The 24311-nt window shown below is 40.5% G+C and overlaps 1 pseudogene; it reads right to left on the bottom strand.

Annotated features, from left to right (window-relative positions):
* Window positions 1-23219: 23219 nt before the first annotated feature.
* LOC112297264 (RNA-binding protein 3 pseudogene) lies at window positions 23220-23736 on the bottom strand (annotated as a pseudogene).
* Between the last annotated feature and the right edge of the window lie 575 nt (window positions 23737-24311).

Raw genomic sequence — 24311 nt, 5'->3', positions numbered from 1 at the left:
TAGTAACAACTAAACTTCTGGGGCCCTCGGCACCATTCTAAGGAACTCATTTGATCCTCACTGAGGCACAGAGAAGGTAAGCAACTTGCCCAAGCTCACACAGCTTGGAGTGAAGCCAGGATTCCAATCGGGGTTGTCCTATACCAGAGCCCATGTTCTGAACACTTAGGTTCTCCTGCCTTTCTGGGAGAAGATACCAGGAAAAGTTCCACTCTTGACTAGCCTGGCTAGAGCATTTCCTCCAGGATTTGTACTGGAACTTCCCAGGACCCTCACAACTGACTAAGGTCTAGGAAGAGACCTTACCTGTACTCCTATTCACCCTGCTTTCCACACCACTACCACCACTATTGCCATCAACAATTGGTAAATATTGATTGAGCTCCTGCTTTACACCAGGTACTATGGATAAAAACAAAGATGAAAAAGACACTGTAATCCTGCCCTCGGGAACTACAGAGGAGATAGACATCCAAGCAAACAAGCCAACAAAATTCCCAAGAGCCTCTAGTAAAATCCAAGAGTAAGAGGCCTGGAATCTCAGAGGGGCAGGACCCACCCTGTCTTGGGAAGGATTCAGAGTGCCGAGACTCCCTTCCTCCTCAGTTGGTTTTTCTCCTCTTACTTTCCTGATTTCTTCTACTTACAAGTGACAAACCTAAACAACAGAGATTTGAATTTGTCCTACAAGGTGTTGGAATGTTCAGAAGGGAGATATTCTGTTTATCCAATGAAAGGTTTACAGGTGAATAGAGGCTCAGGGAGCATTTACATCTACTGTGTTTTCCTCCCACAGCGGGAAACTCCTGTTCCATCTGCAAGCCATCCCGGCAGCCCTGCCCGTCTTCTCATCCCTGTCTACAACAACAACAAACAGATGTTGCTGAGGCGTTGTTGTTGACGCGCTACCTTTCAAAACTCCCTCTTGTCACGGGGATAAGCTTCTTCCTGATGATGGATCATCATTATCTGACCTGACAAGTGGCCCTGTTGCCGTGGAGAGCTGATGGAATCGGGTGCGTTTTTCGCCAGCATCACTCATACCAGGGTGCCACAGAACTCTTCCGTACGTCATGCATGGCTGGCCTGTGGCAGGCTGTGGCCAGGCTTTTCCTGCTGGTAAAGCCTAATCAACCAATCAGCTGCAGATAATATCAAAATCTTTGTTTGATACGTGAACAGTGACAGACAGGCTTCCACAGCTAATAACTTGGTGCCCTTTCACAATGAATTTGTTTTGGGGGAAGAAAACACTCTACTCACCAGACTTGGGATGAGAGGGCTGGCTTGTGTCCACATAAAATTCACATAAATATAGCTTCGCGTCACTGCTTGTCACCACAAACTGTTTTGTTCTCAAAGAGCTTCTGATCTTGATTTCCGACATAACAACTTTCTTGGTGCGTATGCCCTTTGGCAAGTGCCACAAGCCCTGCTTCCTGTTTCTAAACTTGCAGACAACAATCTATACATCTTGCTGTTGTCAGTTTTAACCCGATAACAGCAGCATCTTTTTGCTGCTTTTTTATCTGTAGCTTAGGTTAAGAGCACTCAAAAAGTTTAGGTTGATTTATTTGATAAAATATTCTTAATTAATTTAGCTAAATTTCCATACGACTCATAATGTAAAAAAGAAAGTAAGTAGAAATACAAGATCATCATTCCTAAGGCTTAAAACTCAGTGGTGACAGGACTAAATATGTGAAGATTTTAATGCAATAAATTGCATTCCAGAAAGTTTTACACTCCTACCAGCAGCGAATGAGATTTCCTGTTTCACTGTAGTCTTATCAGCACTATAAGGAAAAGAAATTATTTTTGCTAACGTGATGGTAGGAAAGGTTCCCTTCTGCTGTTCCAATTTTTGCCTTAGTTAAGCAGTGAGATGGACATTATTTATTATTTTTTTTTACTTCATTTACATTTGCTCTATTGTGAATTGTCCTGGTGTCCTTTGCCCACTTTTGTTCTGGAATTCTCCTGTTTTTCCAATCAATTCTCATAAGCTCTTTATGTTGTAGAGATGCTAGCTTATCACCATTATATGCATTGTGGAGTTGCCCCTCCATTTAGATTTTTGTATTTTTATCTCATGTCCTTCTTAAATTTAACATTTTTACGTGGTCAGGGCTGTCATTATTTCCCTTGGGATTCTCATATGACTCGTAACTTGAGTGCCCTTCACCACGAGCGATCAAATAAATATTCAGCTGCTTTTTCATGGCATGTTTACAGTAAGGTTTCTTTGCCTGTGCGGTGTGTGTGCATGTACTTGTGTGTGTGTGCATTTACTGGCACATGTCCTTGGCCCTCAGCCATTAGGAATTTAATGGTAGGCAGGAGGAACTTTCTTTTGCCAAAGGGGCTGACCCATTGTCTGTCTCAACATGATCTGTTCAATAATCTTTCCTTTCCTAATGATTTAAGTTCTTTCTTTTTACTAATTTAAAAGCAATATTAGTCTAGCTTCAGTATGTTTCTTCCTGGAGTGGACCAGGTCCTTTTTTATCATTCTCAGTTGGGAGAGACTAGGGAGGGACTGTGAGGAGGCAGGGTACCGTCTGCATTTCATCTCCCACTCATTCTCTCTGGCTCTGCCTACTGGTCCAGCAGTTAACCTCACTGTGGTAAGATCTGAGGCATCTAGGGAAAGTCGGAGCCGAGATCTGAAACTGGGAGAGGCATGGTGCATTTGCATGAAAACCTACCAGGCTAATTTAGTGAGGTTTATAAATGTCTTATCAGAGCACAGCTTTAGTTTGTCTGGCATTGGGTCTAAAAACGCAGCCTAGAAACTGATGCCCACAAGAAACCAAGTGCTATGGCAAGAGGCAGAATGAGTATCTGTAGCCATACCTAGTATTCAAGAGATCCCAGTCCCATGGTGATGGTTTCTTCTTTTACACAGCACTGCACAGTTGTATGAAGGGGGGAATGCCAGTCTTAACTAAGACAAGAGTCAACAAAATGTTTCCTTTACAGGAAGCCACCATACTCAGAAAGGTGGGTGGGAGTAGACATCTATATTAACTCAATTTGCTCTCCTTTTCTCTTTCATTCTTTCTTCCCTGCTTTCTTGCTTGTTGGCTTCCCACTCTGTTACACAGTATCATAGTTCTTGCAAGTTGATCACTGAGAAAATTAGTCACAGAATTTCATATCTCAAGTTCTGAAGCATTGTAAATATTAATTTGCTGCATTTTCCACAAATCAAACATTGGAAACAGAGGCCGGTGATTATTTTTAAATTCCAAGAATCAGAAACCATGGGAATAAAAGGATCTTGCTGCTTTCGGGAAGTGTTGTCATTGATATCAAAGTGCGACAGGATTTAAATGAAAGGGTTTTAAGAGTATACTCACACCCTGCCTTACAATGTGGATCTGTGTTTTAAAATGAATCAGTTCAATCTTTATCTTGAATTCAAATACAATCTTCCCCTCCCCTTGAATCCTAGACAAATCTAACTAACTTTCTTTTTTTTCCCCAGTCTATTATAACTTCTGCTCTGAGTGTGTGTTTGGGTGGGGGTGGGGGAGTGACAAGTATTTAAAATGCACCAAGTTGTTGCAGTTTTATTTGCAAGTAACTGACAGCAAGTAACAAAGAAACCCAACTCACACCAGCTAAAACTGTAGAGAACCTGTTCCCCAGCTCCTGCTTCCCCAATCTCCACTCCCCTACCTTGCTCTTCTTTTCCTTTTTTCCACAGCATTTACACTCTCTAACACACTATCATTTTACTTGTGATGCTTATTGTCTGTCTCCTCCTCCACAGCACTTGTAGAGATACTTGTCTGTTTATGCATTAATGTACTCTAAGTGCCTGCTATCGTATCTAGCCACTAAGCAGTCACTCACTAAATGTTTGTTGAACTCAATTTAATCAAGTCAAGTCCCTGCAAAGCCCAGATTTTTGGTGAGGTGGGGTCCTTCAGTTCAATGATGTCATCTAGGACCCAGTTTTTCAGTTTTCATTGTCTACTTTGTTTTTCTTAGTGTCAGCTCTCTCCTAAATCAGGATTCTCTTGTGGTCCCAGGTAGCTCTACCTCCAGGGCTTCTTATTCAAATACAGTAGAAGGGACACAGATAATTTATCTTGCAGTCCCAGCAAAAGTCCTGAGAGTCACTCTGAACCAAAGGCCTTGGTCACAGTCACTGTGGCCAAGGGGATAGATGTGCTGATGGCTCAGTCTAGGCTAGGTTTTCCCTCCTTTCCACCAAGATGGAATTAGCCTTTCAGGAATCACATGCATCCACAAACAGAAATTGAGGGGCTGCTGGTGGGGAGTGGGGGGAGAGGAGTGGAGAATGCATGTTCCCACTACTCCACAAGACGCAAGAACATGTTGACCAAGAAGTCGTTACCGGGACAAGCAGACAGAGTTTGGGAAATCCCTCCTTCGTTCTTCCTAGTGTATGTGACTAGAGCTGAGGATAGACTCAGCTTATGTAGTTAGATTGAGTTCATCTCAATTTTTATCAATTGGAGCTTTCCTAACAAAGTTGCAGGAATCCTCTAAAAGGCTTCAAGAGGGCAAGCAAACAAAAAGTGGACTTTGAGGATTAAAAATTTATTGCTTCTTCCCTTTTTCCATTGATATAACTTACAAGCCCAAGGTTGTAGCCAGTGGCCGTGAACAAGTGCATCAGCCACAGCGCTCCTGGCACAGCAGAGCTCCTAGCCACCTGGAGAGACCAATGCACCGTGATGACTGGCTCTCCTTGCCCTTCCTTATCCCTAGATGCATTAACTCAGTATTCAAGCCCAAGTAGAATACTGCTTGATTTGGCCACCCATAATTCTATAATACAGGGGACAGGTCGCTACAGGAATGTACTGGGAGATGGTGCAAGTTTCTAAGCGGTATATCAAGTTATCCTATGTGCCAGAAATTGTAATTCCATCTTCAGGATCTCAGTCTCCTGTGTTATCCACAACATAAGGGAAGCACTGTCATTCTCTAAAACCTCAGTAAGATAAGTGATAATTATTTTCATTACTACTGCTGACTCCGCAGTACAACATTATTCATTTGGAGTAGTGTCGACAAGCATGCATTACTCCGAGCGTGAAATGTGACCACTAACCCGTGCATATTCTAGTGCCTGCCTGCCTTGCCAACTTCATCACATGCTGATTTCTTTTTTCTCTCTGCTTCAGCCACACTGGACTTTAAGTTACAGAAACAATCCAAAGTCTTTTCCTTTCTTAGGGCCTTAGGGCCTGGGTTCAAGTTCTGCCCACACCGCTTACTAGCTGTGTAACAAGGACAAGCTACTTAAACCTTTCCATCTTCAATTTGCTCACCTGGGAGGTAGGGTAAACAATAGTCCTACTTCATAGGATTGTGTTAGGGTTAAAATATATAATATAAGTAATCTTTTCAGAATGTTTCTGGCTCATAATAATTTAAAATATTAGCTCCTTCCCCTCTTTCTGTTCCTGTTCCCCAAACTCTTTCCCTTCTCCTCCCCTTCCTTTTTCCAAATCTGGATTTTCAATGTCTTACTTGTTATGTAACAGTCACTACTTCAGAGGCCTTTGCTGACCATCCAATCTAAAGTAATTCCTTTGTTATTTTCTCTCACATCTCTCTTTTTCCCATCGTTGTGTCTATATCAACTAGTGGTTATACGTTTATTTGCTTTAATTACTTGTTCATTATCTTTCTCCATGAATAAACTAAAAATCCCACAATAGAAGGGTCCTTGGGTGCTTCATTCATCATTGTACATATTATACGTGTCTGCACAGAACAGGTAGTCAATAAATAACTCATAATGAAAGCCTGAGTCTTCTGAACAGTAGGGGAACTACAAAGGAAACTGAAATTCTGAATCACTAATAGTTTTGCAATATCCTAGGGCAGAAGCTACCCTGCAGGATACCCTCACTGGGTTGAAATGGGGGTGGGAGAGGAAACATTCTTCCTACCTAGAAGAGTACCATGACACATGGACATCTTTGACTTCCAGGTCCTCCACTGCAGAAGTAGATGGAAGTGCCAAGTAGGAGACAGGGATGGCCATCAGACGGCTAGGAGAGACTGCAGACAAGCTCGGTGGAGGGATCTCATTAGCAGCACATGGAAGATACCTTCTAGGGACCTCCAGAAACATTGGAAAGATACCTTTCAGGGGTTTGAAGATCCACTGTCCCCAGCCTCTGGAAAGAACCAAAGACACTTAATTTGGGGCTGTTCTTGTTATCTGTATGGATGGGCAAGGCCAAGGAAACTTGAATTACAGTACTCATCATTATGTGCAGAGTTCAGAGAGGGAAAAATACTCCGGCAAAAATCCCTAACTGGTTCACTGGTGGGGTGTCACAGGAAGGGAGAAAAGAGCGGAGTTTTACCAAACCTTTGATATCACCCACGTTATCTCCACAGTGGGATATGACCTTAACTGGCTGCAGGGAGTGTTGATGGGGAAATGGACCATTTGCTATCATACTGAACCTTTTAAAAATCAAATTTTCAGGAGTAGTCAACAGTAAAAAAAAGCTAAATACATTTATATTGTCTGGACAAGTGGAAAGGGGCAAGCTGGTAAACATATTTTAGTAAGATGGAAAATGTTCACACTGACACTTTTAATGAGAGGGTGGTCTCCTGAGAGTCAGGGTGTCACACTTGTGCTGTTTTAACCCCTTACAAGCTTCGTTTAAACAACTTAATAACAGGAGCGTATAAAATAAAATTGTGAACAACTCTTTCTCTCCTACTGCTCAGCCAATCTTATTCCTTAAAGGTAACCACTATTAAAATAGGCCCGTGGGCCTTTTTTTCCACTCTTTGTATATATTCTTTTACTTATACATACCCTATAGGTTTATATAATTATCTTCTTATTGATAAGCATCCTCTTATTGATAGGTTGTTTCCAATATTTCTTAACAAACAATGCTGCAATGAGAGTACTTGTACCTATATCTCTGTATATATACAAGGTCTGTCTAGAAGGTATCCAGCCATGCAATATGAAAAATAGAGACATTTATTGAAGAAGACACAAGATACAAGAAACATTCTACCTAGGACAATCATGCCTACGTGGAACCTCACACAGTTCTGCCTGTCACCATCAGATGCCCCATTGTATTTTCCTGAATCTCATGGATGGTCTGAAATCTCTTCCCTTTCAAAGGTGATTTTAGTTTTGGGAAAAGCCAGAAGTCGCATGGTGCCAAATCTGGGCTGTAGGGGGTGCTGAGTCACTTGGGTGATTTGATGTTTCACAAAAAACTGCACGAGACATGATGCACGAGCGGACACGTTGTTGTGATGAAGCTGCCAATCACCAGGTGCCCATAGCTGTGGCCTTCTGAATCATCTGAATACTTCTTGTATAGGAATGTTCAAGCCTAACACAAAATTTGATGCAGATTCATCGCTCTATTCGCTCAGTCATTTTGAATGTAATGGCCATACAGTACACATGCTCACTCAATAGCATCTACCATCCCCATGGATTTGTACAGTGAAGTTGTCATTGTTCACAGATGAGCATTCTAGTCCAGTCTCTTTGGCTGCCAGCTTATATCAATGACAAAACCATTCTCACTGTACTAACAATGGCTGGACTTTTTCCAGACAAACCTTATATTTAGGGTATATTTGTAGACTAAATTCCTAGATGTGTGGTTGATGTGTCAAAGTCATGTTTATTGAAAATTACTGAGGCCCAGTCCTGATTGCATTTCTGTGTTTGAGTGTTGACATGGGCCCCCTTTCTTCTTTGCACTGAGCTTGGTCTATATAATTTTTAATGGCCCTTCTAGCTCTAACATGGTTTAAGTCTAAGATCCTCAGGCTCCTGTAGATGATGGCTGTTTTAGGATGACTTTTGTGCTGTGATTTTAAGAATGATTCCTGATTTAGAAGCAAGCCAGAGAGAAAAGAAATTTTAAAAGTAAACGATCAAATGCAGTTGAAGATGAACATGTATTTTCCATAAATATCGAGAACAGACAGAACTGAGCCAAGGTGGACTATATACCCATCACTATCTCAAAAAGATTAAAGATAAAAATGGTGAGTTTACCATGAGTAGACAACGTAGATGTTTGAACTCAAAGAGCATCTTGATATTTAATGAGATTAGAGCTCTTTGTACTGAATGGAGGGCATCATATCAGGGTTGGCACTAACCTTGAGATACAACCCATAACCTCTGAGATACACAGCCCTTGTTACCGTGCCATCAGCTATTTTCATAAGAGAACGTGGCTAAACCTGCCCAGTCCTTGGCTGGGGATCCTCTCAGGAAAATCCAGGGTGCGACTGAAGCATGAGAGGTGACTCAGGTAGTGGAATTACGTTTTTGAGTCAAGGCAGAAGTTTAGCTTTTCCCTGGTTTGAGGGTTTAGTCACTGGAGCTAGTTCTCTAAAGTCATTTTTGAAGACCTATAAAAGTTTTCCTGCAACTATATTATATTGAAAAGGCAGTCTCATTTTAACCGAGATTCTTAAGCTGTTTCCTTGAGATTCCACTTCAAGTTTAGTTGAAGGTGTTGCTATTCATTTCCTTTCTAGGAATATTGGGTTTAGCCCTAGAGAATAATCACCATGTTTTCATCTGTAATTCAGAAACAAAGATATTCAAACCTCACGACAGAGGCTTAAGTGTGTTTTAGTTTAAATAATTGGTAGAGCTTCTCCTTATAAAATTTTGAACTTTTCAACTTAATTCAGTAATATTAAATCCTCAATCTATCTGACTGAAATTTCTTAATGTTTATGAAGTGGATATTTGCAGAGTGCCCATATATCATCACTAGACCTTACGGGAAGGAATACAGAAAATTGAAATCTTTTACTGAAGTGAGATATGTAAACATCAGCACCAATCAGAATTTTTCCAAAGTGGTTACCATGAATAACTTCAATGAATGCTTTGAAGATACAACATTGACCTGCATATACACTTTTTTTTTTCTTTCAGGCTTAAAGGTGCTCATCTAAGATGTTAATGGCTACACTTATTTGTCCAACATAAATCTATAATATTATCAATCAAGAAAGGTTGAGATAAAGTAGTTAGATATACACATGATATTATAGAGCTAATAGATGGCTACGTCCTGTCTAGAATCCCCAAATTACCTGTAAATCAGTGTATTGAGTATGAATTATTAGTTCTGATTTCAGACAAACTTTTGCCCCATTGCTGATGACATTACTGGCACATTACATAGAGCCTGTCTGAGTGGTACACATGCTCTTTGGTTCTGTGGCCATGACAGAGAATTACCTCAATATCTAGCTTTCCTCCTCCCTCACTAATAGAATTTTGGCTGAATCCGTGGCTGTGCGGAGAAAGTCTGCAGCTAGGTGTGTCCCAGTGATGAACTTCTGACTCATGGAATACAAGGGGACGTACCATGTGCGTGGGTCATAGCTTCTGGGAACTTTCCTTGGCAAAGACCAATGGTATATGCACTTTAAGACCCTTAGTATTCTTCCCCGCCCTCTGTTGTTACTTTTAATGTATGTCTGATGATGGGACCCCCCTCTTGGATCAGAACTTTAAGACCATAGCTTTGGGACAGCAGAAGAGAAAACTGGAAGGAACCTAGTCCCTGACAAATTTGGGGATCAGAGTTGCCATAATAGACCTAGGCTTCTACCTCCAGACATTTTTATATGAGAAAAGCAGATGTCTATCTTTCATTAAGCCATTGTTAATTTATAGCCTATTCCCATTAATTCATCACCTATTCCTTTGATGGGCCTTAGTCTGATTTCTCTTGATAAAAAAACAAACAAACACTTTTTTCTGAAATTAATATCAGGCTATATGATCTGGTGCACAGTCCAACGAATGAACAAGAATGTTTCAAATTGCAACGACATTGGAAAACTCCAGAGTGGGAGCTTGCTATCTGTCTGTTACAAATATGTCAATAATTGGGGTAGTGGTGTTTGGGTTAGAATGGTTAAAAGTAATTTAGTCGTTTGTGTTACTGAAATAAAAGAATGCTTGTTTCACACCAATGGCCATACTTCTTGTTAGGGTCTGTAAACAAGAGCATATGTTCACTCTAATTTACCTGTTTTTTTTTCTTTTTCAAATCATTTTAATGCCAATACCCTTGAAAGAAGGACAAACAAAAACAATAAAAAAGAGGCAATATTCTGGCACTGCTAATAAGCCATATCTCTGCATAAATTAGAAGTGATGACAATGTGACTGGATTTTTGTAACTGGACTAGTTAAAAATTTCATGTTTAATTTATTTAAATGTGATGAGTGTGTCACAGTCATATCTTATTAGCTTTTTTCAAAAGCATCAGGTTAGACAGGTTAGTGTCACTGCTCCCTTGTCCTCTTTTAACAAAAAGGACCAAACCCCTCAATTAACTAAATAATATGCAAGATATTTGCAGAAGGCAGAAGTGTCTCCGAAGTCCTCTAACTTTCTTTACGTTGCTTATTCTCACGCCCCCAACTTCCCTCTGATTTTGCTCCAATCGCTTCCCCAATCCAGGAAGTCTCCTTACTTGGATTTCACATCCACCCTGTTTACCCTCAATGCTCCCTTCTTGTGATTTTGAAATTCCCTTTACATTCTACTTGCAACATATTGAATCCCAGAACTAGCACTTTTGTCATTGCCATTTGCCTCACTGAAGACATCCCCAAAATGTGGTTCAAAGGAAAGACCCCCTCGGGGACAGGGGTTGCCCAGATAAATGATTCATTCACTACAGAGATGGATTTTTTTTAAACGTCATTTTCATTCTGAAAAGTAGGAAACTGGTTTTCCTGTCTTTTGAAGCATCATCGGAAATTCAGAGGCTGGAGAGCAAACTTTGTAACTGTGAGGTTTTGAATGAACCGGGAAAAAAAGTGATCCCACCAGGAGGGAGGTCTGATAGCTCACACCTGTCCCCTTTCCCTGGTTGCTGAAGTTGCAGAAGCAGCCTCAGTAACGTGCAGCAGCGATGTGACTCACGGTCAGCTGACAGAGCAGGAAGTCACCTCAAACTGCACTGACAGACGGGAAAGTCCAGAGTAGATTGAATGTACTTTTTAAGAAAGGAAATAAAGAAAGCACTTTGTAGCTGAGGGGCTATGTCACAAGGTTAAAAAAGCCCAATTACACTTGATAGTTCTGTGCAAGGCAGTAGCCTGGGAATGTATTGATCTGTGTATAAAGGCATTACTATAATATTTGCAAGCTACTCATATATGTTTTAGTCATTAAATACAGAACAGCACTCCTGTTGGAAGAATAAAATTAATTCATCTTCAAGGGACTGGATTAAATACTAACTTAATTGTGGGGGTCTTCCCAAGGATGGTCGTAACCAGAATTGTGAAGCAGGACATCTACCCTCCCAGTCAGGTTGCCTGCTTTTTGGAGTTCTTCTCTTGTACCAGGGGACCAGGTATCTCATGGGGTTCTCTTCTTTGTTTCAAAAGAGAGGACGAAAACTGTTTCAGTCAATCAACAAATCCAGAAATATATGAGGACCCGTGTGTACCAAGTAGTCTGCAAGGGGGTATGGGAAGACTGGGAAGGAAAAGATTTTTGAGGAGCTTCATCTAGTTGGGGTCAACAAGATGTAAACATATCGAAAGGTGAGTCACTACATCAGTTAGTTCAAGGAAGAACATGGTAGATTACCAAATGGCAATGTCAAGAGGATGTGGTGTGGGTGTTGAGAGGAAGCCGAGGTTAGTATGGTCAAGGTTGGTCAGGGAAGTCTGTGTGCAAACAGAGCATCTAGAACTATACCTACCTTAAAGCAGACAGAGTCTTTAAATAAGTGGCAAAGGTCAAATCAGTTACCTCTGCAATGTCCGTAATCGAGGTAGATATTTGAGTAGAACGGTGGTCCAGGTGCGAGAGTCTGAAGATCTGGGTCCTGATTCTCTGTTGAACAGAGATGCTTCTATTTCCTCACCTGTAAAATTGGTGTAACAAGTGAAGTGGTGTGAATCATGGTATAAACCATAACCCACATAATAAACTTAAGTTATTGATAGTGGTGATATCATGTAATTTTAGAATACACTTTTGCATATAGAGATACTGCTTAACTTTAAGGACTAAAGTGGTCATTTAAAATTCCATACCCAGGTTGTGAAGAAGAATTGCAGGGGGGGAGGGCTAATTGTACATATGAAATCATAACATGAAGGTGACCAGAGACCACATGCATAAGCTTGGTTTGGGGTCTTGTTAGCAATAGGGTGAAGACATTATTTTTTTACTATTATAACCAATACAGATATTATTTTTCTAAGGATCTTTCCATTTTCCTGAGCAGTAAGGCTAGTTTGCTCACAGTGTCCCAGATGAACATTACATTTTTAACCTGGACTTCTTATAGAGCTTGGTATAATAAGAACTCAGTGTATATTGAATAAGGGTTTTCCAGGTATAAGATGAAATCTGGTAATTATTGCTTCTAATTTGGAGAGCAGGAAGCATAGATCTTCCTCTTCACCTTAATAGAAAAGTGCTTGCTGTGTTTATATTGGGATCACACTATATGAATCAGATCTGCATAAATAAATAATAAAGAATGTGTCTTTATTTCCCTTCCTTAGCTCATCTTGCTCAGAGCCTGTTTGCCCTGATGAGAGGATGCGCACCTTTTCCTCAATGACGTCCATTCTCTCCGTGCTAAAAAAAAGATTTTGGGGGTAAATATTGAGTCCATTCAAAGTGCAAACCCTCTTTCAGGGCAGCGTCTCCCCTTTCAAGAACTTCCTTGTTCCTCTTCTCTTGTTCTAGACTAGAGGACTGTGTGTCAGGCAGAGTGGGAAGAACCTCTGGTCCCCAGGTGGTCCTCTGCAGCCCCTAGGTGACTGCAGAGGAGCCAGCTCCCTGGGCTCTGCTGCTCACAGAGGGGTGATCAGCCCCATGCACCTTGGATGTGTGCTGGTATCCCTTTCTGATGTCCAGGGGTCTGCTCACTGTCTCCATAGGTCTGTGGATTCTACACTCTGGCCCCAGGCCTCCTCCAGTCAGATGGTCCCCTTGGACCTGTATCTTCTCTTCTTCCCTCCCCCCACCTTTCCCTTGCCACTTTAGTGCCGTGCTGTAGTGCGTGAGATCCTGTGGGGCTGTCCCAGGCCCCTACCCCAAGTCAAGATTGCTGGAAACATGTAAGAAGCTGGCTGTTTTCCTGGCTCACACTGTGTTCAGATGCTTCCACCCCAAACCCCTCAGATTGCCCTCATGCCTAGGTCTGGCCCTGGCCCTTCTCCTTTCTTTCTTTTTCGTTCAGTTCCTTTCCATAGGCCAGGAAGGCTGTCAGGGGCCCAGGGGTGGGGGCACAGTGGGGACCAGTGAATTAATCCCTTCTTGGGGCTGGGAACTCCCTGTCACTCCCTTCTGCCCTAGAACCAGTCCTCCAACACCCAGCTTGTAAGATCACACACATTTCATTTTCAACCTTTTTTCTCAGTAAGGCTCAGCTTTTGCAAAATAAGGAGTGTTTGCAGAGCTTTGTCCAACTATAATCTTTTAAGAAGCCTTTCCAAACAAAATACAGTGATGACTCCCAGTCTCATGAAATTCTCATGAGCCCAGTGGGTAGTGACTTCCAGGACAGTTAGGGAAAAAGAATCTCCAGAAACAAAAAGATGTTGACTCAATATCTCAAAAATGTTATTCCTGTTACAGGTGTTTCAAATATTTTGGTCTTTGTGACACCACTGTGAGGTGGTCGATGATGACATCAATTCCCTGGTTGGGAGGGGCTTGCTTATTCATTCTGTCACTTAAATGTTCCTGGGTCTATGATTCATTCACAAAACATTTGTTCAGCAGCTACTTCATTCCAAACATGGAAGAAGTAGCCTGTGTTTCCACAAGTGGTTCCTAAACATGGTGTGTGTGAACCATCTAGTATACAGATTAGTGGGATAGGGCTGAAAGTAGAGCAGGGCTGTGAACAGTGGGAAACCCTAGGAAAGGAGCGCAGTGCACCTTGTCAGAATAGTGCATCCAGTTTAAAGCCAAAGGTGGATATGATGGAATCAGAGAGAAAAGGGACTTTCACCCTCAGGGGTCTGAGCTGAACCTAAAGCCTCGGGAAAGTGGGGGGCAACATTGAGCCACAACAGATGGATGAATGAGCAAGTGCCTGGAGGGCCAGCCCTGGAAGGAAGAGTGGGAACCAGGGCCAGGAAGGACCTTATCTACACTGAACCAGGAAACTCGTTGGTAACCAGTCCAATTCAGAAAAATGTATTTTTCTGCCGACTTGTTATACTCACTGCTGTGATTTTTGCCTTGCTTTCAGCTTTTATGGCCTTTGTTTTCTAGAAGCTTGAAGCCACCAACCAGTGAATGTTCAAGGAGACAGGAGTCTCTGGCCAGGGGTGTCCAACCTTTTGGTGTCTCTGGGCCACACTGGAAGAAGAGTTGTCTTGGGCCACATATCAAATACATTGCAACATGTAATCACACACACAAAAACTCCTAACATTTTAAGTAAATTTACGATTTTGTATTGGGCCACATTCATACCATCCTGAGCTGCATGTGGTCCATGGGCTGCAGGTTGGACACCTGAGCTTTCTTTTATTTCTGGTCACAATTACCATTTTTGTTTAGAATTCCAGGAAGATTTGCATACAGATATGAAAACCATGGGCAGGTTAGGGTTTGGATTCAACAATGGTAGACACTATTATCTTTCCCACTTAGATAACTCATTGCAGCAATTTTAACAAAAATCGTACATGTGCTACATGAAATCTGTTTTCTTCCTTAGACACAGCAGTGCTTTAACAGCCCATCAGAAAGTGCTTGCGGGCATTTTACTGGTAGACGTGCCTAATAGTTCATTCTGCAAAGTGAACCAGGGGCTAGATAGACTGCAATTACCTTACCCACAATGGACTAATTTGGGGGAGGTATTTTCAGTTTAAAGTTTGGGGTTTGAAAGACTTTGGTACTTAATTACAGATAATTAATCCATAGACCTGCCTTGTCCAAAGCAGTAACTACTGACCACATGTGGCTCCTTATAATTCAGTTTGTCAATCACACTAGCCACATTCTTCAGCACTCAGTAAACATGTGGCCAGTGGGACATCAATGTAGTGGGCAGTGCAAACATAGAGGCTTTGCATTACCACAGAAAATTCTGTTGGACAGTCCTAGTACAGAATTTAGTGCGACAGTATGGCTAGAAAAGAATGGTTTTCATTGTTGTTTTTGCTTGTTAATAATATGGTTGGGGAATTAGACTGGAGATTATAGGAAAAGAAAAACACCATCTTCCCCAGAAATGCAGCGCAATTGCTTTCTTCACTCTTATTTAAAATATGTCGAGTGGCATTGTAAGTTTGGAAACTGAAAAGGAAACTTGGAGAAATCAGTTATGTGTACACACTGGCAGCCATGAGCAGGCTATTTAGATGCTTGGCTAAGCTAGTGTCCTGACCACCCCATGCTCTTCAGAGACAGCTACAGCTGACGGCCAGACCCACCTGGGTTCAAGTCCAGCTGCACCGTTCATTATCTGTATTATTGTGGACAAGTTTGCATTTGACATCTCTCATCTTGTGTTGGATCATCTCTCTAGGGAAGATAATTGCATCCATCTATAAGCATTTTGGCATCAAGTAAATGAAAACGTATATAAAATATTTGGCACATAGTAGAGAGCCCATAAAAAAACAGTTTCCAATTTAGAAGTTTATCTTATTTAAGAAGTAAATGTAAACATAGTAATCACCTTCACTTAAAGCTTTAGTTATAAAACTGTCAGACCATAAAAGCTATAAACATTTTAGAAAACGTAGGTAAATATTTATTGGATTTTTGAATGTGGAAGAAATCTTCAAGTTTAAAGGCAATAGAAAATTGATAAATTTGATAACATTTGAAACTTCTTTACAACAAACTAACTACATAAACCAAATTAAAAGGCAAACAAACTGGGAAATATATCTTCAACTAACATGACAAACAAAATGTTATTATTCTTAATTTTTAAAAGTAAATGGTAATATAAATATATGAAAAAACCCTAATAATAGAAAATAAGCACAACATTAATAGAAAATAAGGAACAACATTTCATAGAAGTAGAAATAAAAATTGTTAACAAATGAAAAACAATTGTAATGTTAGAAATTTAAAGTGTGCAAATTAAAGCATCTGGAGATTCTTTTACTTTCTTGCCTTTCTCTTTCTCTTTCTCGCTCTCTCTCTCTCTCTCTCTCTGTTGCCTGTAAATGTGATGATTAAAAATATAAATACAGGTCAGGATAGGTATGTAAGACAGACATACATAGAAATTTATGGGTAGTAGGACAATGTATTTTTTGTTTGGGGTATTTACTCATTACTGGGTCCCCTGGTCCCATATCAGGGGCTGAGACTGGAGGACTCAGAACATGGAGTTCCTTCCCTGGCATAGAAAAGACTCCTTTTGGCCTAGCATAGTTAGACCATAAGGTTTTACTGCCTTAAGGAAAAGGAGTTCCAGCCAAGAAGATGAAATGACAAGTCAGCTCCTTCCTGCCTAAGGGATTGTGGGAAGGAAAAAAATAATAAAAAGATTGTAGAATTGTCCTAACCCTGGTCACACTTTTGAGGTAGAATTGTGAGAGTAGGCATAAGGTAATATGGTAGAAACTTCCAGAAAGCATTAGAGAAACTGGAGACCAACCAGTGAGTGTGGCACTATTTCCACTTTGTCCCAGTATTAGCATTGCACTGGTAGGTGGAATAGTCTAGGGCCGTGAGCTTAAGGTGGTGCTCCTGGTTGCTGACAGCTTGGTAAGAAGCTAAAGAGTGTTTTGCGGGCTAGTGGATGAGAGGCCTCAGAGGCTAGGACTTTAGGGCAGAAGCAGATGGCCCAGACTTCAGTCGTAGGTGATGACGAGATGTCATAAGTTGGGTTGGAGCACAGCCCTCCAGAATTAGGTCGGATAAATTACATAAAGTATTTAACACAGTGCTTGGCATGTAGTACATGTTAATTGTCCTCATAACAAGAATAAAGTCAATTATTGTGTGACTATTGAATGTTCACAAACAATTTTTTATCTTAGGAGAAAATGTTGTGTGATTAACACTTTTAAAGAAAGGACATAGAATATGTATCTTTAGTATTACATATGCACAAAAAAGGCCATGAAGAAACACACCATAGTATTTACAAGGTATGCCTAAGAGGTGCAATTACATTTACATCACGAATCTACCGGAATGTAGCTCCCCAAGTTCCTGTTGATGGACATGAGGGTTGTTTCCAGTTGGGGACTGTTATGAATAATGTTGCTATGAGCATTCTTTCTCCACAACATTTTTTTCCCAAATGCACACTTTTCTGTTGGATTTGAACTTCGAAGTAGAATACCTGAGTCCTGCAGTATATATATGTTCGGCTGCTTTCGCAGTGATGCCAAACAGTTTTCCAAAGTGGTTGTATGAATTCACACACTCACCAGCAGCTTATGAGATTCCCCATTGTTGCACATTTTAATGAGCCCTTGGCACTATCAGTCATTGTCATCTTAGCCCTTTGGCTGGGTGTGTAGTGGTATCTCAGGATGGTTAATTGCATTTCCCTGTTGACTAACAAGGTTGAGCCCCTTTTCATATGCTGACTGGCCTGTTGTGAGTACCTGTTCAAGCCTCTCACCCATTTTCTCATGTATTACTTTTATAATCATGAAAAGTATCATTTGAACAAATAGAAAGAATTAAATCACTTTCTGCCTTGCCTGTAATCCCATTTATACAAGCAATCTAAGGGGTAGCATCTTAACCAGCTCCCCCAAACGGACCACAAACTTTAAGTAAAAATTATTTTACCTGTTCCTTTCTGGAGGTGCTTATCATTTTATACATTGTTTATTGCTATTTATGCACGTATCCTATGTCTTCTACTGGACTACTCACTCTCAAACAGTGGCAACCTTTCTGATTCCCTTTTCATGAGGCACCTAACACTGTACACTGCATACAAATAAAAGTATTTTGGATGAACAGAAATGCACAGCCTTGAATCACATGTTATGTAACCTAAGCATTGGAATGCAAAATTCAAATAATCCAGTCTACTCCCTCATTTCAAAAGTGACCAAATTGAGCAATGGGGTAGGGCAAGTACCTTGATTCCTAGTCCATCCCTATGGCCCCTACACCACACTGTCTTCTAAGAGATGAGGAGAGGATAAGCAAAATGAGTTATAAGTGTAACTCCCTCTAAACTAACACCACAGAAGCTCTTTCTATTAAAGAATTTGCAAATTTAGAAAAAAACTATTCCAGAGAGGAGGTACATTAACCATAACTGCATATATATATAGTATCAATAGTTATGCACAGTCAGTTTTTGCAATTGTGTTTTTCTGTAGGATGGAGTTGGGTCACAAAGATGTTTTAAGATCATTATCTTAGCAGAAATCTGTCATTGTGACAAAACATAAGTATAGATAATAAATTGAAAACTGTGAGAAAGTGGCAAATATTGCAGGGAAGATTGGATGAGTTGCTGGACAGTGGGAAATATTCTAAAGGGCAAAGAGTGAATCCTGCAGCCCGTGGAAATGATGCATCTGTGCTTGGTAAATGATGCTTCTTCAATGCTTGGTAAGAGAATAGGAGAAAGATAAATGGAAATGTATATATTGGGTTTGGCCAGGCTTAGCAAATATGAGCTTCAGCCGTATTCTTGAGTTCATGCCTAAGATCCAATGCCATTTCCTCACTAAAATATAGAAAATGTAGCGAGAAGTGAGGGACCTCACAAACACACCCAGGATATCCTGAAAACCATTCAGACTCCCGCCAGTCTTGCTTCCTGCCTGGAAAAGGAAATGGAATATCCAGCAGGGAATTCCTGGAACCCCCTGAAGGGAATCAGAACATGAATTCCCCCCAAAATGCCACTTTAGCTTATTGATTATTTTGAGCTGAAGGCAACTGGGAAATACCAAATGCAGGAGAGCCTCTTTTTTTCTCCCCAAAAGCCAGGCATAAATTTCTCACAAGAAAGGTGCCTTCACAGTACCAGGAAGAAGAGAACATTCTTATCACTGGCAGTGGGGAGTCAATGATGAGTCGAGTCTTCCTAAGCAAATCTTATTAAAATAACCTGTATCTTCCATTAGTTTCCTGCATATATTTCCTACTCACAAGCCCCAAATCCTTTCCTTGGTCTAGTCGCTTCTGCAAAATTTATTGCCCTTTGTTAAAGTTGTGTGTAAGTCCCCAAGTCTCACTGTTTTTAGGGGGAGGGTTTCATTTCCTTCCTTTAAAGTATTCCCCCCACATCACAAAAAATATTAACATCAAATAAATTTTTATGTGCTCCTCCTGCAAATCTGTTTTTTGTCACGTAGGGGAGAAGTTCTCATCTAGTCTCTTTGGGTCTCTGTCTGGGCCTAAGAATTAAATGGACTAACAGGAGAAAAGCATACACATTTTATTACATGGGAGCTTTCACAAGAGAATAAAGATTCAAAGATTGACCAAAGCAGGAAGTTTTTATTCCTCTTAGACAAAGAAACAATACATTTGTGAAGAATTAATACAACAAAAGGGGTTGGCTAGGGGTGGTAAATGATGAAGAAGTAACTGAGAAAATAAGGGTAGTTTAACAAGGTTTGTTTGGGCAGTTTTATTGGTCTACAATTCCTTGTCTGCCCTGATGATAAAAGTGCCTTACTTCTTCCTAATACAAGGAGGGCAACTTTCATATAAGAGTTTTATCTCCTCCTTTCAGGAAGAAAAAGGAGGGTCAGAGTGTCTTCTTGTACCTGCTTTTTGTAAGGCCTTACAATTCAAAATAATCAATAGGCCAAGTGGCATATTTTGGAGTGACCTAGTTTGGTTTCCATCCTTGAGTTTAATCCCCAGAAGAAAGACATCAGAGTATAGAAGACAAGTCTTTCTTGTCTATACTATATAAGGCCCTTCAGGAACCTGGGTTTTGTGAGGTAGACAGGTCGGGTCAACCTTCCCTTCTATGAACTTCAGTGTTGTCATAGTCGCTTTAGCAGGAATTTTCCCAAGGTTAGGAAGTTCCTATGATTCCTATGCTGGATCCACCAGGCCACCCAACCGAGACATGGAGACTATATACACAATAGCTTAAAGTTAATTTAATAGAAGTCTGGAGTACAGGTTCAATAACTCAGAGCTTAAGCATGTTAAGAGGTGACAGAGGTTTTCATAAATGTAATGCCTGTTGGAATTTACAAACATCAAAATGTAGTTGCTAAGGAATTTTATAGAACTAAAAGGGTTCAAAGCAGGCCTCCCCAAGATGTGCTACTTTGATGTGTAGATTATTTTGAGTTGAAGGCAATTGAGGACCTATGGGCTCAAGAGAAACCTTTACATCTCTCTTAGAGTATTTAAATTTGGAGCGTTGCCTTGGCCAGGCGGCTCAGCTGATTGGAGCATTGTCCTGTTCACCAAAAAGGATGTGGGTCTGATCCCTGCTTGGGGCATGTTCAGGGTGCAGCCAATTGATGTTTCTCTCTGTCTTGCTCTCCTTTTCTTTCTCTCTAAAATCAACAAACATATCCTTAGGCAAGGATTTGAAAAATAATAAAAAGATAAATAAATGTGGGTCCTTGCTCATAATTAAAGTTACCACTAGAAATGACTTTGTCTGGGCTATGCGCTAGGGCATGGCAAACTCGAATTAGTAAACATCTGATTTTCTTACTATTCTACGAATTACCCTCCTCCCCTCTGAAACCTGCAGGCATCTTACTTCATCCTTAACTTGAGATGCCATACACACCTTACTTTACCTTTCTGTCTCTGAACCTCTCATGTATGTGGAGTCTCTGACTCACTCCTGTATATGGGTTTCCCTATGTACATATTTCCCTAAATACTAAAAGTAATTAAATTTGATTATTTTTCTCTTGGTAACCTCTCTCATTTGGATTTAAGTATAAATATTAAACCAGTCAAAATAACCCAGAAGAGTAGAGAAAAAGTTCTCCCCACACAGAACATTGGAAAGATCGTCAAGTGAGATACCATTTCTCTCAATAGATCTTCATTTGAGCTGCAGCTGCTTTATTTTAGAAAAAACATGCCTGATGCAATGGTAGTATATCCATGTAAAGCAGAAAAGAGTATGTCAAATTCTAAAACATGAAAGAAATCATTCTCACTCCTATTTGGTGGCAATATATCAAACAGGAAGACACTGAACACCTTTTGGTATCTTTTTACTTATAAACAAGAAGATTAATAAGTAAACTTTTGAAACCTAACCTGTTGAGTAGAAGAACTCCTGGATTGGAAAATTTTGCAAATGCTTCCTCACCTCAGATACCAAACTAGTTCCTCATGACCATGACCTAAGACACTGGTTCTTATGATTCTTTGTCTTTCATAAAGTACTAGAGAGAGAGCAGATCTTATACATAGTTGTTGGCTGACTGCATGAAATAAATAGTCCTTTATACAGCTTGGGAGGAAATGGCCACAGGACAAAGACAGCACTGGTTCTGAAGTACATTTAAAGTACAGAATATTAGGGCAAAGAGGTGAAAGTAAGTTAGGTTGGTTTTCAGTTCCTAAATTATGTTGTTCCAAAAGATGAGTGTGTGTCGTCCCTATAGAAAACACATTTTTTTAAATGTAGCAGGAAATAATCCTTTTCTAAAAAAATTTTTGTTTGATTGTTTCTAGGCTTTAAGTTGAGAATTTTCCATGAGGAAGTCACCTTTGTGTTGTGGTCTGCAGCTGTATCAGGTCTGAAGTGCAGTCTTTGGCTACACTTATTAATTCCCCACCCCCTCCAAAAATCCTCTGGGGGATTTAACAAAACTTTAAATTTCCCTAAAGATAGGGAAATATAGGACAAATTAGAGGTACCCAAATCTTTGGTAAAAAGAACAGATTTCATTGAGACTTGCTCTTCTCAACCCAACCAGAACAAAAAAAAAAAGGATGGAAGAATAACGAGGTCACTGCTAACCCAACCCTGGTCTCTTCTTGTTTCTGAAAAAACAAAATTTAGAAGGCTGCAGCCTCAACTCTCAGACCATTGGCGTTTAGCTCTTCTGTGAGATTTAAAGCATTTCTTTCATCTAGGGTTCCTCTTCGCTCCCTTCCCTGCTCCCTGCCAAGGGAATGGGGTGTGTGTGTGCGTGCGTGTGTATGTGTGTGTGTTCCTTACTTCTTCCACTAAAAGAATGGTTCTCACCTGGGGTTATTTTGCCTCCCAAATATTTGTCAATGTCTTGAGACACATTTAATTGTCGCAACTGGATGTACCACTGGCACCTAGTGGGTAGAAGCCAGGGATGCTGCTCAGCATCCTACAATGCACAGGACAGCTTCTACACAAAGACTTACCTGACCTAAAATGTCAATATTCCTAATGTTGAGGCACTTGATCTAGAGGATTAAATGTGGAGGCCTCACTAGTCATACAATGATGTATGGAGAGGCCTCAGTTAAAGAACAATTAAGAACTACAAGAAGTTTCTCGTAAAATAACAGCAGTTCAGTGAACTCACAATCTGAGCTCAGCCGCTGAGCAACAAGGTGTCATTGACAAGTTACTTAACTTCTTCCTACCTATTGAGAAAATACAATTAAAAATGACATAGTAAATGAGACATATGAGGCTGCTGCTGGCATAACATGGCACACTGGTTTTGTTCTGTTTTGTTTCTCAGGTGTCATTTTTCTAATCAGCTCCATGACAGATATCCTAAATGCTCCACAAAACACAACAAAATATTTTTCCCAATATTTAAGAAAATGACATTCACAAATATTTTAAGAAACATCCATGTAATCAGGGCAGTGATCTTCAGTAAAAAGTAAAAAAAAAACCCTCTGAGTAATCATGTTCTTAATTTCTTGTAGTTATGTTTGGAAACTGCTTCCCAACTATGGTAAACAATGTGTATGAATTTTTAAAATGTCCCTAGATGCACATTATTTCTGAAAAAATGAATCAGTCTGGTCAAACATTTTTTTATTTTTTTTCAGAACAAATCCTGAGAGCCCAAACTAAAAAACTGGTAAAAGGAAAAGTACCAGGCTCTATAAATGCCTCAGGTTTGTCTTCAAATGGGAGGAAAAAAATTAAAAACACATGGAACTTTCTAAAACATCTTCAACAAGCTACCTTGGGAGCTCAATTCAAAAAGAGAAGTTCATGGACTGAAACAGACGTTTCAGCGCAGCTCCAAAACTCTTTATAAAAACTGCCATTTGGAAGGACAGTCCTGGATCGGAAGTTTATTCCTTGCACGTGTAATGTGTGCACGCCTCGTCTCTGTGATTTCTTCCTGAGTAGTGGTCACAACCACCCTGGCTTCTGCCACCATGGTCTCCAGACCTCCCATACCCATATCAATAACCTTCCATGCCCATATAATGCCCATACCCTCCAGGTCCACTGTTGTGCCTGCCACTCTCATAGCCCTGGTCCCCACCACCTCTGGAGTAGCTGTGGCCACGCCCGGGGGGCCCCAAATGCACCCCTCTGGTTCCACAGGCTCACTTGCCACATGGCCCACACGGATCTGGACCATCCAGAGACTCTCCATTCATGGCTGTCATGGCATCTGACACATGCTCTGGATGGGTGAAGGCAATGAAGCTGAAAACCTGGGATCACCGAGATACCCAGTGCTTGATAACAACCACTTCAGAAATTGGTCCAAAGAAAATGACATTCACATGTCATCAGTGAATGCTCATCAGTGTTGAATTTGACCCCTTCAAGGAAGAGCTTCCCTTCCTCATTGAACATGGCAGTGAATTCGAGTCCTGGGAGTTAAGTAAAGGGGCCAATAGACAGTTACTGCCGAGGGGCAGAGCGACTCACAGTGTACTGTTTTACAGCAAACTTATTTTTATAAGAAGAAAGAATACACTATACAACAATGAGGAAAAATTATAGTATGATAAATACATAAACCATTGTATATACATATATGTATATATATATACATATACACAAAATTATATGTATTAAATACAAAAACCAGTATATAGTCATTTATTATCATTATCAAGTGTTAGGTACTACACCTAATTGTATATGCTCTACTTTTATACAATTGGCAACACAGTAGGTTTGTTTACATCGATATCACTGCAAACATGTGAATAATATTATCACAGCTATGATGTCACAAGGCAGTAAGAATTTTTCAGCTTTATTATAATCTTATGGGACCACTGTCATATATGCAGTCTGCTGTTGACTGAAAAGGGGTTACATAGTGCCTGCGTCTAAGCCGTTTCCCGGGCTCCTGTCAGGGGAGCACTCCTAACCACTTCCAGTTTGGTGCTGCCAACAGGAATTGATTTCTGCTCAAATAA

This window comes from Desmodus rotundus, chromosome 11 (genome assembly GCF_022682495.2).
Source record: "Desmodus rotundus isolate HL8 chromosome 11, HLdesRot8A.1, whole genome shotgun sequence".
Classification (NCBI taxonomy): Eukaryota; Metazoa; Chordata; class Mammalia; order Chiroptera; family Phyllostomidae; genus Desmodus; species Desmodus rotundus.
This window is presented reverse-complemented; position numbering and strand designations above follow the sequence as displayed.